At 44.1% G+C, this 16109-nt stretch overlaps 1 long non-coding RNA gene across 1 annotated transcript; it reads left to right on the top strand.

Annotated features, from left to right (window-relative positions):
- Nucleotides 1–461: 461 nt before the first annotated feature.
- LOC309699577 lies at nt 462–9139 on the top strand. Its single transcript, XR_014274397.1, has 2 exons — nt 462–771; nt 8708–9139. It is a non-coding gene; the product is annotated as an uncharacterized lncRNA (long non-coding RNA).
- Nucleotides 9140–16109: the final 6970 nt, after the last annotated feature.

Below are 16109 nucleotides of genomic sequence, written 5' to 3'. Positions count from 1 at the left end.
ATTATGAGCACTAAATGGCACTTAATTGTACAGGATTCAATGTCAGTATCAGTTTTCTGTGATGCACTTTTCCCATTCTGCAACTAGCTTCAGCTGGGGACGTAATGTAAAATTGAAAAAGTTTCTGAGAGTTAGTTACTGGGGATTTATGCTTCATTATGAAATATATGCCGTCATTTATGCTGTAACTGAACAAACCCCTCTGAACCCTACGCCATGATGCAACCTTTGGGAATAGTCTGACATCCACCTCCCTAGAAATGCAACTAGACATTATGTCAACACAGCCTGCAGCTATTATTATTAGAAGTCATAGTATACACTAGTCAGGAGCCTCGCTGAGTAATCTGGGTCCAAACTATAGCTGTGTCTAAAGTCAAACGAACACTGCAGCATCATTGAGAGTTAAAAACTGTCTAAATTAAGTTTAACATCCTGGCATCCATGAAAACTTAAAATTATGATGTACAGCTCTGCTACCACTTCCAACATAAATGAAGACAGAAAACTAAACAGCAGTGACGTTTCTTGGGTTACTGAAGTTGGACTAGCTGGTATATATAATTATGTGCTATGTGATCGCTAGCGACACAGCTATGTTAGCATAACATAAGTGAAGCTGGAGGATGCATGCTAACTTTTTTCGATTCAAGAAAAGTTAACGTAAGGGTTCCCGATGGTTAAGGACAAATGCAATAGCATGGCAGGATGCTGTAAACAGACCAAACTTCAGCCAGGAGAACAACTGAGATAATCCATCCACAATACGAGGTTAGTCATTAATATACTGCAACAACATGGGAATAGAGCAGCTGCGAGAGAATTCAACACTAATCAATCAATGGTACGGAAGTGGAGGAAGCAAGAAGAATGAGTTGAGTAAAATTTGACTTATCTGACTGTTTTGTTTCACATAATGCGCCTTATAATCTGGTCCACCTTATGTATGAAAACAGACCCGTTCATCGACAGTGCGCCTTATATGTGTGCCTTAAGGTACGAAAAATACGGTACATAGACTAAGTTATAGGATCTAGATCGGGCCTATTTAAACTTGTAATTTTCATATCGTTAAAAAAATCTCATTAAATTACACTTCAATAGATCCAAAATGCTGCTACTAGAAGAAGACATTATATTTTTCCTATGTTAGCTTCTCCCGAAGTCCGGATTTGCCAAGAATTGATTTTGAAATCTGGGACTAGCACAACTTACAGACTTTTGGTGTCCTATTATCCCACCAGAGTTCCAACATCAACAGTATCCCAACCGTTCCTAGATTTTCTAAAAGTACAACGGGACGCAGAACCTTCAGTTATCAGACTCCTCTCTATTAAATGTGCATAAACAGCCTTTTTCTGGAAACCCCCCACCTTTTTAACATGACTTTCTTATCCTTCGGGGCAAATCACAAGTGTCAGTTTCGTGGCAACCAGATGCACTTTGAGAAGAAGACAATATAGGCCTAAATACCACTTTCCAACATTATAATACATCAAATCATTCTGTTGTCATTCTGCTCATGGCCAATGGGTGAAATCTCATCAAACAGACAGCAATTTAAAGCTCCAGCAGACCCATCAAAGGACCCAATTAACAAGTGTCAGTTTGGGGTCACCCTCCAAGCCGAGGCTTCCTGCGTCCTCCTGTTGCCGGTGGAATATTCTGGAGAGACTGCTGAGTGAACCTCTGGTGCCTGGCTGCTGTTATTTAAGAGTATTAATGATTAACTGAGAGTGCTATTGTCCCCTCAGGCCCAGCTGTCCCTCCTCTGCCGTTGATCCACTCCGATGCCTCCGGGCCACTAAACTGGCTCCATTCATGTGCTAAAGTGACAGCTGCTCTTCACATTCCACAAAAAATTAACCGCAGAGACCGGAAAACAAGCCGGGAAAAGATAAATAAAATTTGACAGGTTTCTTTTGTCTTTTAAAAGGACGGCTGGTGATTAAAGGGTGGATCAGAGGGATTATTTCAAGTCTGCGCCTTTTTACAGTTAAGTAAGCGGAAGACAGAAGGACAGATAAATTTAGCTGTGTTGGCCCTTAGTCATTCAGGGGATGTGAAGCAAATGAACTCAGCAATTTTACTGTTAAACTGAAAGACGCCAAACAATGTCCGAACACGTGGCCGATTAGAGGTGAAATCAGTTAAAGAAAATGTATGATTGGGGTTATACGCGATGAGCAAAAGTCTGCTGTGTGTGGGAGTTTATCATCCATATCAAAGCCTTTATTGCCATGCCGTCTCCTTTTATTGTGCTGGGCTGTATTCAAGAAATTTTCGGTTGGCGTGTTTTTACCTGGGAAAGACCTGCGGACTGACTCTTCTGATGAAATAGCTGGAGCCAAGAAAGAAGAGTTTATAACTGCTATTTAATGTGCAATTTAAAGTGGCATTTGGAGAAAATGTACAGGATATGAATCTTGGCTTTACTCCTGTGGGAAAATGAGAGCTAATCCTAATTAACCTGCATAAAGAAACAACAGAATAAAGAAAAAAGAAAATAAAATGAAAATTATCTGCACGCAATCGCACCATGCATTCTGTTGAATGTCTAAATCCTTTTCTGCCTTCTTACTCTGGAATCACTCACTGCAAAAGCAAAAGTATAGTAATCACTATCAGTAATTCAAACCTGTATCATCCTTACAGCTATATTGTTTTACAGCATCGGACTTTAAAGAAATCTTTAAGCTTCATCTTACCGCGTACGGCACTTTAACAAGGTCTTTCAAAAGCACCGCTGGTGTTTCATTAGCATTTGCAGCTCTTTCAGTGTATTGTGAAGAACTGTTATTCTGTCACATGGAAACGGTTATCTCGCCTTATCTGTAATCAGCTGAGTGGTCACAGATACTGTTTGTGCCTGCTGTGCGAGCACAGGTTACTGAGGGTCATGTGCCCTTTACTGCTGTGCTTCTTGAACACAGGTGGGATCTAATTACTGGTAACGTGGTGGATTCTTTCCAGATCACCTTCAATTAAAGGGTCTTGCCAAACCCCTTTCTCTCTTTTTTCTTTTTCCACACACATAAACACATATTTTACATCCCAGCTTTTGATTTCTAGTGTGCATCCAAAGATGGATGCAACCGCAGTACCATCTTGCAAAGCAAATTAACAGCCTTGGAGCTCGTACCTGCAGGGTAAGCCTTATAATAATGAGTTTTGGTTAAGCCTGAGAGTGGTTACTTTTGAGACTGTAGTGAACAAAGTAATTCCCCTCATACCATATGTGGGTGATGGTTGAGCATAGTTCCTCTTTGCTTTTGCACTTTTGCAGTGCATCAACACAAATTTTTGAGTTTTTCCTCCAGTAGCATTGCAACCATTCTAGGTTTTTAAAAGCTGACACACCACAAGCGACTTCAGCCGCCCCACTGCCTTGTCAAAAACTCATTGGCTGATGTTCGAATAGGCGTGTACTGGTTACTGGCTCAGTGTATGTGTGGCTCATTTTGAGCCTGCAGTTTTAGTTTTTTGATTTACAATAGTGGTAGTGCAGGGAGTCCTCCTAAAAAAAGATACAAATAAGTAGCAGATGTTCATAACTCTGGAGTTTACTTTGCCAGAATTTGATAACAGGAAAAGGTTAACACAGTGAGAAATACCCCTTTTTGCATTGTGAAATACCTCTTTTTGCTTTCTGTTAGAGTGAGAGATCCTCATACGTGTCCGTTAAAGCTACTGCCAGCAGGTGGTTACGTTAGCACAGACTTGGTAAATTCTGTTCAAAGGTGAAAAAAAGTTTACAGATTAACATATCACATCCTGTTTCTATCACTTTTAAACTGTCCCAGATATTTATTTATTTATTATTTTTAGCCTGAAAGAGTCCGAAAATCTTTGGATTTTAAGCCTTTGCCTTTGATTAGCCATGTGTTCGCCTATACATATACTAGGAAAGCTAAGGTTATTTATGGCGGGAAAAAAAGCATGTTTGAAACAGTCATAAGTGTACTGAGAGAGCTAGCTTCAGGATCATCTAGCCTCCACTTGACATATTGGAAAGTGGCTGTAAAAGTGTCTCTTTGTGGATTAAAAATAACTCCTCATTGCCACTGAAACTCAAATCACCAGAGCTTGTTTTACTTCCCACTTCTTGCCCCACTGCAGGGTGTCCTATGGAAGTACCCTTAAAAAACATCATCAAGTCATTATTTCCTTCCATTCATTTTCTTCTGCTTATCTGGGGCTGGGTCGCGGGGGCAGCAGCCGAAGCAGAGAAGCCCAGACTTCCCTCCAAGGCACCAAGGCATTCCCAGGCCAGCCAAGAGATATAATCGCTCCAGAGTGTCCTGGGTCTGATCCTGGAGTTCTTCCCAGTGGGACATACCCGGAATACCTCACCGAGGAGGTGCCCAGGAGGCATCCTTGTCAAAGCCCCGAACCACCTCAACTGGCTCTTTTCGATGTGGAGGACTAGCGGCTCTACTCTGAGCCCCTTCTGTATGGCCACTCCTCACCCGATCTCTAAGAGAGAGGCCATTCACTCTTTGGAGAAAGCTTATTTCTGCTGCTTGTATACACAATAGAAGCTGCTATTATTTCCACATATGGAAAACGACTGGTGCTAATTTCTACTCTTATTGAGTACACAACATGATTTCTAAAAGCCAAACCCAGTCACACACATGTATTCATGCAAGTGCTTTTTTCGATGCCTGTACATACACGGATCCATCAAGAGCAACTCAGTGTCGTGTTCAAGGATACTTCATCATGCATAGTGGAGAAACTGGAAATCAAACCTCCGACTTCTGACTGGTGGATGACCCAGTCTACCTTCGGTCATGGAGAACATTTTCTGCCTGATACCTCCAGGGAGAAAACCCCGGCTCCTCGGTTTCTCAACAGGAGTGACATAGCAGCTCTGGTGGGCGGCGGCGGATCTGGCCACCAGTGTTGGTCAAGTTACTTGCAAAAAGTAATCAGTAACTAACTACTGATTGCTTCCCCCAAAAAAGTAATCCTGTTACTTTACTGATTACTTATTTTCAAAAGTAATTAGTTACTTAGTTACTTTTTAAAAACAGGATTTACAACCTGAATAGGTAATAAAGCAATAGATCTTTCAGCCCAATTCTACTTTTTATGCATACTCCATCATACAAAATTTAATCAAATGAAAAAGTCTCTTTTTAAAACTTGTTTTATTAGTTTTAATCTTTTAACTTTATGCATCAAGCAAAAATTAAATTATATGCAACATTCTCTGACTGGAAGAAATTTGTTTAATATTTAAACCTATTTTCTGCACATTCCAGCACATAAAATAAAATAGTTTTTTTGTGTTTACACTCAGTCTTTCAAACAAGTGCAAGTGAAACACAGCAGAAAATAAATAAAATCAAAGACTCAGACTGTTGTTCTATTTTCACCTGTATTGCAGGAGTAGGGCAGGCAGAGGTTTGCCCTGGTGAAGGTGTGTCGCAGCAGGCAGTGGAAAAATCCACGAGTTTCTCTGTGAATTTCCCATTTCGTGGCAGCGCACTCGGTGCTTGCTCGGAATTTTAGGGGGTTTTTTTCACTGTAAAAAGAAGTTTTCTTCCCACACACTGCACAACGGACACTAATGTTTTTGTCACTTTTTACGGAATCAAACTCAAAGTAAGGTCAGTACTTCCATGCTTTAAACGCTGCATGCTGATACTCTCTCCCGCACTCGATATATTATCCACTGTTGATCTGCAGACAGCTGTTGCCACAAACGTCGCACTCGCTTACATCATTGTCATGAGACACTCTCACAAGAAAATCACGGTTTTAGTAACGCAGTAATGCAGCGTGCTTACAGTAATCTAATTACCTTTTTTGCAATAGTAATCCCTTACTTTACTCGTTACTTGAAAAAAGTAATCGGATTACAGTAATGCGTTACTGCCCATCTCTGCTGGTGGCAGCAACTTAGTGGCTCAGGCGGCCGACCATGGGCAGCATTGCAGCTCCAGTGGCCTGCCATGGGTCCGGTGGTGGCGACATAGCGACACTGGAGGGCAGCTGCCGATCCAGCAGTGGCAACAAAGCAGTTCAGGTGGCGTGACCTCCTCACGTCAGGTTTTGTGGCAGGTTTTGATGACGTGCTGACCTCCAGCTTGGGCTGAGCAGGTCCCTCAGGCGACATGGTGACCTCCGGCTTAGGCAGAGGAGGTCTGTCAGGTGACGTGGCAACCTCCAGCTTGGGCTGAACGGGTCCCTCTGCCGCACAGACCTCCGACTTGGGCTGAGCAGGTCCTGGCGGTGGCGTAGTGACTGCTGGCGGTGGAGATGACGATGGTGCAGCAGCTGCAGGCAGGTGAGGTGATGGTGGGGTAGCAGCTGCAGACGGATGAGCAGAAGATGCCACAGGTGTTTGTGATGATGTTGGAGCGGCAGCTTCAGTCGGTTGAACAGATGATGGTGGTGTAGCAGCTGCAGGCAAGTGAGATGATGGTGGGGCTGAATGGGCCCCTCGGACCGTCCAGCAGGAGTAGACGCAGGACCAGAAGGTGCAGAATCCTCTGGCTGAAGCAACGCTAACTGCCACTGCACAGGGCACACAGCCGGCTTGGGATGCTGCAGCTGGGGCTGTGCAGTGCAGATAGTCTGTTCTAGTAATGGCAGTGATATGCAGCCCTCAGTTGTCTGAATGAGCTTCTCAGAACATCCAGCAGAGGATGAGAGTTGCTGATCCGGTGACTGAGCTACTGACTGAGCTACAGGCTCTGCTACTCTGGACTCAGAGGGGCACAAGGAGAACAGTCACCAAACACGGACTCAGAATTAGCTGTCAGTTCATGTTCATTTTCTGGCAACACAGAGGTTTTAAGCTTTTAAGTAAAAAGAGGCTCCAGTGTGGGCCTCTTTTTATTATTAACAGACTGGGCACTGTCCTTGGGTTTAGATGAAGCTGTCTCTCTTTCTTGTATCTCTGCAAAAACATTTTCTCCAACAACAGAGTCTGTTTTACTCACTGTGGCTCCTTGCGCGGTTGGCCCAGAGTCAGCTGATTCTTCAAAAGCCACAATAGTGGGTTGATTGGTGGTGTGACGAAGGCACAGGCGCCATCTCCTCCATGAAGGTGGGACCACATTAGGGGAAAAGGTCAACTCCGGTACTTTGGCATGTAAATCCCTTGTGGAAGGATTAATAAAAATAACAGAGTCCGGTTTACTCACTGCAGTGATGAGGGCCGTGGGTCCGTCACCAGCTGACTGGGCTGAAGCCGCAGGAGTGGGTGGAGGTGTAGTGGGATAATGATGGTGAGGGCGCCGTCTCTCCCGTAAGGGAGGATGGAGCGATTTGGCAGCAAACATTGACTGGAATGCCAGCCGGAGATGCTGGAAAACCCATGCGGCAAGGGCTCCCAGGAGCACGGCAGAATCCTCCTTCCTCGGGCCGCCAACAACTCAAACAGGAGCTTGCCCTCAGATCCATTACAATACGTGTTATTTTTTTAAAACCCATAAAGTTCAGGGGAAAAGATGTGGAGGACAGAAACTCATCAAAGAACACGACCTGTACGTGTCTCTTGGTTGGGTCCGCAGCCCGGATTATGCTCTGTCAGTAATCCCATAGCTGTGAGAGCAGTTCCTCCTCCGTGGCGACTCCTGAGTCCGCTGGGCCCATTGTGGCTGGCTTGTTCTGCCACGTTGAGCTGGCAGACTGTGGGAATGTGGGGAAAATATGACCCAAAACGCAGTGCGATGAATGCATTGGGTTTATTTACGGTGAAGTACATAGTACACAACAATAAATCCCCTGCATTTCCAACTCCAGTGTCGTGTCTTCTTCCCAGTGCTCGTGCTCCGTGTCTCCGCTCCTGTGATACTTGTGCTCATTGCACTCTTGTTCCCGCACTCCTGCTGGAAAATCCACAGAGGTAGCCGTTAACTAGCGACAGACTAACACTCATTGATTTTGCTGAAAACGCTGACGGGTAGTCACGTAACAATCCAGCGTCGAGGAGCGCTCAGCCACACTGCTATGTTGCTCCCAGATGATCCTGATCATCTGCAGGTGTGTGTGTTCCTCCTCCAGCCTCCCAACGGGACACACCAGGAAAACCAGGACACCACACACACGCACACACACAGTACAAAGGGAACCCAGGGACACAAACACAACACATAATCACGGTGCACACCAGCAACATATAAACAAGTCCAAAACTGCTCATGGACCCTGGGTCTGACACCAATTTAGAATCACTAATGAACCCAACCCCACTAACTGCATGTCTTTGGACTGTAGGAGGAACCCAGAGAACCCAGACCGAACCCATGGGGAGAACATGCAAATGCCACAAAGAAAGATGGCGGCTTCAAAACCAGGACTAGCTTGCTGTGAGGCAACAATGCTAACATTGCTAAGGAGTATGTGGCAGAAAAGACAGCTACACATTTACTGCCACCAGCTAGTTTATATTTTTGGCCACTGCTTCCAATGGTAACTCCAAAGTCTAAAACTGTGCCATCAGGAAATGAAAAGCACACTGCAAGATACTGTCGTGGTCTGGGTGGTTTTCCACAGCATCAGCTCCTCCCCACTGGGTGGAGTCTTTGTTGTTCCTCACCTGATGGCAATCGTACCAGCAGTATTTATGACCAGCGCACTCAACTGGTCTTCGCCAGATTATCTGCCAACTTTAGTCAGTTCTCGGCCTCACGTCCGTTCCTTGGTGACTAATCGTGTGTATTAACCGTATCTCTGTTTTTCTCGTCAGCCTCTGAAACCCACCTAGCAAGCTCTCCTGGATACCAGTTTGCTGCCGCCGGTAATCCCTCTCCGTTTTGGAGCTGCCATTCTCTCCTGCCTGCCTCCCTGCATTGCATGCAGCACCCACCTGGACCTCTCCTGCCTCCCCCCTCCACGCAACCCCCACCTGCAAGCTTGTAAGACAGCTCAGTGTACTATCCTTAGATTCACTCGCAACCCTCTGTGGAATTCCCCTGACTGCTCTGTCCTCTGTTTCAGTGCCCTGGCCCGCCACAGTTTCCCCTGCCCAGTACCTGCACCCAGTTATCCCTGCCATCTAGTTATCATCACAGTATTTTTCTCTCGCCTCAGACATCTAGTTTATGTTCATTGATTCTAGTCTGCACTTTCTGTTAGCCTCTGAGCATTGTAAAATAAAATCTCTTTTCGTTACACCTCACCCCTGGCCTCCGGTTTTGAATCTGCACTTGAGTCCATCCCATGTCCACGGGCCACTGCGCCTGACAGATACTACATACCAAACCACCATCACTGGTCATATAGGCTTAATATACACCCTTTTTCTCCTGGATTGTTGTAAGCATTGTGTAGTTTTCTCTTATTCTGCACTAAGCAAAGCAGACAAGCACAGACCTGAGCAAAGGGAGTACTGACTTTCAGTTTGGGATCATGCTCTGTCTTAACAGCCAACAGTTTACTGCTGGAGAGAACATAGAAGTGGCTGTGTTCATTCAACTCTGTATGCATGCACGTGCACCCACCCACCCACACACACACACACATACACTCTAGTTTGGTTTGTGGCACGTGTGATGTAAACACTGATTTTTTTTCTCACAGAGGTGCATGTGTTGAACCAAATGCTGCTGAAGAATTAATTAAGCAGTGAGGAATGACTGCAGTGGAATAACTTGTGCACTTTAATTTCTCTAGCTTAGAAAGCATACACTTTGCACCACGCAGACGTTTTACTTAATCACGTCTGAACACTAATGAAATCTAGTCTGTGTATTTTTCTTTTCCTCCCAGTATGACACATGTCTCAGATGAAAAAAAAAAGAACTTATATTCTAAACAGCAATCTTTGAATTCTAATCTCTCTAAGGGGCTCTAGACCGGAGAACAGGAAACAAGATAATATGTCTGTGTGTGTACAGGTGTCAACTATGTAAACATAACTGTTGAGGAAAGTTTTTATCAGAGCTACACCTGCCTTTGACAGACACTTTGCCGCATGCGCTACAGTGAATGGGCTTTTAAGAAGGGCATATAAAAGAGGTATGTGCTCAATCACATCCACAGCATGTCTTTTGAATTACTCAAGCGAGGGAAAACAACAGCAGCATTATATAGGAAAAAAGAGAACTGCATAAAAATGCCACCCCTTTTCCTATAGATTTACACTGAGCTCTATGCTCTGGGTGTGTTTCAGGCATACAAAGCTGAGTGTTTAACTGGAAGCTGAAGAGGATCTGGGTTGCAGGCAGCAAGATTTGACATCAGCTTATTTCCTGTCATTGACTGTGGTCACATGGTGAGTGCGTGGGTGCTGGATACTGGAATGCGTTAAAGGGGTGAGGCTCTTGCCACAGTGACACACACACACACACACACACACACACACACACAGGAACACTTGGTATACAAGCTGCACCAAAGGAAGACATACAATTGAGTGGCTTGTTGAAGGATATCTGGTCGTCATGCAGATAGAGGTCGGATGTGTGGAAAGCAGAAGAAGCCTGAATGCACACACACAGACACACACACACTGTTGAAAGCTTCTCACACTGTTTTGACTGCTTTAGGGTGGAGGATGATGATGTATTCTTCAGGAGTCGCACTTACTTTATCAGAGCACTCTGGGCCTGATAAAAGTGCCACACTAGATCTAGAGTGATTAAAGGGTTCAGCATGAAAAAAAAAGCCACTCACATGTCAACTTAAAGTGAAACATGCGTCTGAATCCGCCCACACACACACGGGTGTGCACTCACACTCACTCACGCACGTGTGTGTCCAACATTCAGTGTTTTCCCACCGTTATAAATCTATGAGTGAATGAAACTTCGTCATCCAATCGCAACGCTCAATGCTGTGCAGCCGTCCCCCGCCCCCTCCCCCCCGTTTGGTTCCGCTTAACCCCGCGCTTTCTTTCTTGTTTTCTTTCAGCTACAGACTTACATTTCTACATGTGAAACTGACAAGTATTTACATTTTTTTTATCCAAGGTGTGACATGCGCTGATCGACGGACTCAGACTGTGCACGGCTGCTCTATAAACTGCTGGCTCTTCCTGTGACCTCGTCTGTGTTATGAGATAAATAAGGCATATTTGAGACCTCACATCTGTACACTTCCACATCCTTTCTTTTGAAACCAAAGCAGCCTCTGGCATTACATCAGAGCTTTATTTTTTATTTATTTATTTTTATTTCCTACAAGGAAGTGAGAAATCAGTATGGATGGTAGCCTATAGTATATCAAATGGGCCTATGACAACCCAGTGTGGCTTCACTGTAATGACTGCTCCAGACACACACACACACACACACACACACACACACACACACACACACACACACACACACACACACGCATACATGCACATGAGTGCCAGTAGTGCAGCCTTGATGTGGGCTAGTGTGCTGTGTCTGCTCTGAGTGTCTGCAGCTGGAAACCAAGGCTGCTAGGAGAGAGGAGGAATGAAGGAGAAGAGAGGAGAAGGGTAATAAAAAATGGTGAAGGAGGTAGGGAGAACAAAAATATATAGACGTTTGGCTGAATTTTTAAATTAATGAGGAATGAAGAGAACTAAAAAAAAAAAAAAAGCAATCAGAGTTTGGTGAAGAGTTGGAGGCTGCAGGAGGCAAGGAGCCCAGAGGGGTAGACTCATGTTGAAATGTGGCAGACATGGGCTGGGAGGCTGAAAATGGAAAATGTGACATGTCGTAGCACAACCAAAGGGCCCCCATTTTAGGCTGTGTGGGTGTGTCACTCAGCTGCTGAGTCTTGGTTTTGGTAAGGTGGTCCAAAAAGGCCATATCAGACCCTGATGCACTATATGCAAATTATATACTGGTGCAAGCCTTGTTAGGTCAGAGTGGATCACCTTTTTACCAAATGTCGAAGGCAGTAAAGCAGGAGCACTTCTTATTCTGTCATAAGTGACATTTGCGTATGCTGGCTAGTTTGACATGATCTTGATCCCTTTTAATCCTGTAGCTGTCATGGTCCTGGGCCATGTTGGCCCAGTATTCTTGGTTCCTTGTATTTTCGCTCCTTATTTAGGCCATGTTTTCTGAGGTGTCCTGTTGTGGTGTTCCCTAAGTGTTTTCCCTTTGTGACTCTTACCCCCTTTGTGCCCCTCTGTGTATTTATGAGCTCTCGTCTCTCTTTGTGTTTAGTCCATGTTTCCCCCAGCCTGTTATGTCTGTGTTCTCCCCGTGCTCTCTCTCCTCCTGTCTGAACCTCTGTGTACTTCCTGTTTTACTTTGACAGTCTCTCGTCAGTATGCGTCATGTTGTGTTCACTCCTGCCCTGTCTCGTTATGTTTATCAGTGTCACCTGTGTTCCCCACCTGTGTGTAATCTCCCTGTGTTCTCTGAGTGTATTTAAGTTGTGTCTTCTGTCATGGTAGTTGCTGGTTCGTCTGTGTTGTTTCCCCTCGGTCTCCCTGCGTCTTCCCGTATGTATTTCCCCGGACCTCCCTGCATCCTCGTTTCTGGTTTGTGTTATTAGTTCTACCCAGTTTAGGTTTTCCTGTTTCATGGTACCCACACCGTTGCTGTTTGTATTTTCGGTTGTCAAATAAACACTCATCTGCACCAGAGCTGCCGCATTTTGGGTCCTATTTCAACTCCACACGGCTTGCCCCGCAAACCGTGACAGTAGCTCTCCGGTCAAGGAAGGATGGCTCTGCTTTTCTATAGCATCACTCACCAGGCCTGTCAAGTCAAAAGGTCAGGGTGTAAACCAAAAACCCATCCTAACCTAGCCATTAGGCAACCTCTGTTTAGTTTCTCAATATCCTTTGGTCTTGTGACAATCTGTTGTTCTGTTTTGAATGCAAATACCCCCCATTTTGCACGTAGTGCTCTTGCTATTAGTCACAGCTGGAATAATCAGGAGCTGTCAAAATATTATGACCTATTAGGAACTTACTTACTTGCACAAGCAATGTAGCTGCAAAATGTCACAGATTTGAACAAACAGTTGTGAGCTTTAATGCTCCCTTTTTCTTGTCGCCTTCTCCTCAACCAGTCAGGGCAGATGGCTGCTACTTCCTGAGCCTGGTTAGCCTGAGATTACTTCCTGTTAGAAGGGAGCTTTTTCTTCCCAAGTGCTTGCTAATAGGTACCCCCCCCCCCCCCCCAATACTGTAGGGTCTTTAACTTAATTAACTGAATTGAATTAAGGTATTTATTTATCTTTTTTTTTTTTTTTTGGTGGGGGAAGGGTGGGGGTGTCAGGTAAGAATCTCAAAATTAAAGAAAATACAAAATTTTAAGTCCTTTAAAAAAACATGAATCAGGGTGGGCCATTTATATGGATACACTTTAATAACATGGGAATGATTGGTGATATTAAAGTCCTGTTTGTGGCACATTAATATATGTGAGGGGGCAAACTCCTCAAGATGGGTGGTGACCATGGGGGCCATTTAGAAGTCGGCCATCTTGGATACAACTTTTGTTTTTTCAATAGGAAGAGGAGTGGATCGAAATCGTGTTGATATCTGGTGAATGCAGTAACCGGGTCATTGCAGCAGATTTCAATGCAAGACACTCTACGAGACTACCCATCTCCCATGCTACAGTCAGCAAACTGCTTGCTAAGTTTCGTGAAACTTGTTCAGTCTTGGATTTGCCAAAATGTGGACGCAAGAAAACTGTCACTAATGAAGAAACATCAGTGGCTGTCCTAGCTTCATTCAGCAAGAGCCCACAGCGTAGCACTTGCCGCATGTCACTGGAGAGTGGCATTAGTCGAACATCCCTGAGGATGACCCAGATCGGCGCACAGAATTTGCAGAATGGGCAAAACAAAAATTGGAACAGGATCCTCAGTTCACGCAGAAGATTTTGTTCAGTGATGAGGCAAACTTTTATGTGAATGGTGAAGTTAACAAACAAAACCTGACACTAGCTCACATTGGATGGATGGTGTGGTATATGGGGTACAACGATAGTGGGTCCATTCTTCATCAATGGAAACCTCAAGGCCACTGGATATTTGAAATTGCTACATGATGATGTGTTTCCCTCTTTATGCACTGAAGCTGGCACGTTCCCTGAGTTTTTCCAGCAAGATGGTGCGCCACCACATTATGGGTGCCAGGTCCGAGCATTCCTAGATGAACAGTTTCCTGGAAAGTGGATTGGTCGTCGTGGGCCAGTTGAATGGCCTCCAAGGTCTCCCGATCTGACCCCCTTAGACTTTTATCTTTGGGGTCATCTGAAGGCAATTGTCTATGGTGTGAAGATACGAGATGTGCAGCACCTGAAACTACGGATACTGGATGCCTGTGCTGGCATTTCTCCTGCGCTGTTGCTATCAGTGTGTGAAGAGTGGGAGAAGAGGGTTGCATTGACAATCCAACACAATGGGCAGGACATTGAACACATTTTATAAGTGGTCAGAAACTTGTAAATAACTCATGAAAGAATAAAGTTATGTTGAAACCAAGCACACCATTGTTTTTCTTGTGACATTACCAATAAGTTTGATGTGTCACATGGCCCTCTTCCTATTGAAAAAACAAAAGTTGTATCCAAGATGGCCGACTTCTAAATGGCCACCATGGTCACCGCCCATCTTGAGGAGTTTGCCCCCCCACATATACTAATGTGCCACAAACAGGACTTTAATATCACCAACCATTCCCATGTTATTAAAGTGTATCCATATAAATGGCCCACCCTGTACATGTGCTATAATAATAATAATAATGGATTGCATTTATATAGCGCTTTACAATACCACTATTCATTCACTCTCACACACTGGTGGAGGCAAGCTACAGTTGTAGCCACAGCTGCCCTGGGGCAGACTGACAGAGGCGAGGCTGCCATATCATGCCATAAGTCCCTCTGGCCATCACCAGTAGGCGGTAGGTGAAGTGTCTTGCCCAAGGACACAACGACCAAGACTGTCCGAGCCGGGGCTCGAACCAGCAACCTTCCGATTACAAAACAAACACCCAACTCTTGAGCCACGATCGCTACATATCCTTAAATGCAGTATAAGCTCTCTTGTGGAGCACTTTGTGACATCTGTCTGTGAAATGTGCTATACAAATAAACTTTTACTTACTTACTTTACAAGACAAATTAGAACCTTTATTTTGAAGGGTTGTGCAGCTTATTGTTGCAGACACTGTAAGACTTTGTCCTGTAGACGATGCGCTGACCCCATCTACAGGTGAAATGGAAAACTTGCAGGCTCTCTGTAATAAAGTGCAGTAAAAAGGACAATTGCAGCAATGTTTTGTGTCTTTTAGGTGTTATCAGCACCTTTCAGCAACCACAACTATTTTAAATGAATTATTTTATTAGGATTTCTTCACTGGGACCATTTGAAACTGTCTTTGAGGGGTGCCAGATTTGCTGAAGAATGTGCTCCGATAAACAAAAACTTAATTGACTTTTTTTCTTTGTTATTATTATTATTATTATTATTATTATTATTAATAAAGCCACTTTTAACCATTAATCATTCTTTTCAGTTTTCTCAGTAAATAGGGATCCCATGATTAAGTGCTTGACAGCAGAAAAAAAAGAGACTTTCTTTAATGGTGCCATCACCAAACTAGGCACTCATTTATGCGGCGTACAATGGCTTAATTCATTCACTGTGCAGTTCATTCCCAATCCAACCCTTTATGAGGGTGGTAATCTACAAAGTAAAACTCTTCTGCACAAGTCACTGTGGGAAAAGCATGTTAGTGTTTAACATGTGACTATTTTTAACCTTTTTTAACATCTTCTCAGACTATGTGGGATCGCTGGACTGACAGGAAAAAAAGGTGCTTTTTAAGAGCTTTATCTCATTATCTCTACAAATGACCTAAATTAAAGTGACACAGTCTCCTCGTAGTAAGAGCAATGTAAAAAAAACTCCCATTTGCCATTAATGCCATAAGATGAAACCTTCAGCTTTTCTCCAAGGAATCGTTTTCCCCCCACAGCGTCCTCAGGGTTCACAGACAATATGAAAATGTGTATCTCTCTGATTTTGAGGAGAGTCTTTAGATGTCCTAAAGGCATATACATTCCTCGGTCTTACCCCAGTATCACTCGCTTTGTCTTCTTCTTCTTCTGTTATTTCTAGAATTACAAAATCATTCCACACAGAGTGGCGTTTGCTGACTGTTATGTCAGCCGAAAGCGCATTAAGCCAACAAAACT

This window comes from Aulonocara stuartgranti (assembly GCF_965226115.1).
Source record: "Aulonocara stuartgranti genome assembly, chromosome: 22".
Lineage (NCBI taxonomy): Eukaryota > Metazoa > Chordata > Actinopteri > Cichliformes > Cichlidae > Aulonocara > Aulonocara stuartgranti.
Note: the sequence above shows the minus strand (reverse complement) of the source record. Positions and strands in the feature narration are given on the sequence as shown.